Consider the following 1,236-nt stretch of genomic DNA (forward strand, 5'->3'; position numbering starts at 1 on the left):
AGTTTTGTTCCACATTGTTCTCCCTCTCTATCCAGGATCTCCTACATAGATCCCCCTCTGAGTGGTTGACAGTCGTAGCCGGGCACCATCTAGTTCTTCTGGTCTCATAATCTAATTAGCTGAGGATCGCATAGTGTTCCAGCCGTGAGGACTAATTGTTTTCATGAATCTTTTGTTTTCTTCATTCTTCTTTGCTCTAGAGGAGAGAAACATCATTGCATCCAGATGGCTGCTTGCAAGCTTTTAAGATCCCAGTCACTACTCTTTCTGCTGACTTTTGCAATAAGTTTTTTTTCCCAATAATTTCATTTCATTTCTTTGTGTTGCCTTTTTAGCTACATTAAACAACAAGAAAACAACCAAACCCACTGCCTTCGAACAGATTCCAACTCATAGCGAGCCTATCTAAAGGACAGAGTAGGACTGCCCTAAAGGGTTTCCAAGGCTGAAAACCTTTAACAAAATAGACTGCCTCATCTTTCTGCAGAGTACCTGATGGGTTTGAACCACTGACCTTTTGGTTAGCAGCCAAAGGCTTTTATACCACTAGCTCTTTATTCTTGTCACCACTCTCCTGTCAGTTTGTTGTACTGTGGTTGCTTGCATGTTGCTGGGAGGCTGCAAGCTATGGCACCGGTATTCCAAATCAGCAGAGTCACCCTCAGTGTTGCTTCCAGACTAAAACAGACTGGGAAGAAGACCTGGTGAGGTACTAGTAGACACTCAGCCAGTGACAACCTCATAGAGTACCTGGAATCAATCTGAATTTGGCAAAGGGGAAATCTTCCTTTGAAAATGGTCCCATTAAGTGAGGAGAGAACACGTTAGACCTCTTTGGAAAAGGGAAAGACCCAACTTTGACTAGTCCCCTCCTCCTGTAATAAACAAACTCAGGACAAATAACCTCCTCCCTTTCCAAGCATGATTTTTACCCTTGGGTGTCTACTGTCCTCTGGATAGCAGCAGAACACTGCTAGGACTGGGTAGTGTTTTGTTCTGTTAAGTTCGCTATGAGTCAGAACCGACCACTACACGGAACCTAACAACTTTGTTATTACCGTGTTTGCTGTAAGGTTTAGAGTATACAGGCTCCATTTATCACAATCATCTTTCAAGTGATATTATACTGTTTCACACCTAATGTGAACCATATTAATAGTGATTTTCATTTCTTCTGTCATAGTCTTTATGCTATTTTTGTCATACATTTTATTTCTACAAGTTATAAATCTCACA

This window comes from Orycteropus afer, unplaced genomic scaffold (genome assembly GCF_000298275.1).
Source record: "Orycteropus afer afer isolate SDZICR_OR568_19922 unplaced genomic scaffold, OryAfe1.0 scaffold00571, whole genome shotgun sequence".
Classification (NCBI taxonomy): Eukaryota; Metazoa; Chordata; class Mammalia; order Tubulidentata; family Orycteropodidae; genus Orycteropus; species Orycteropus afer.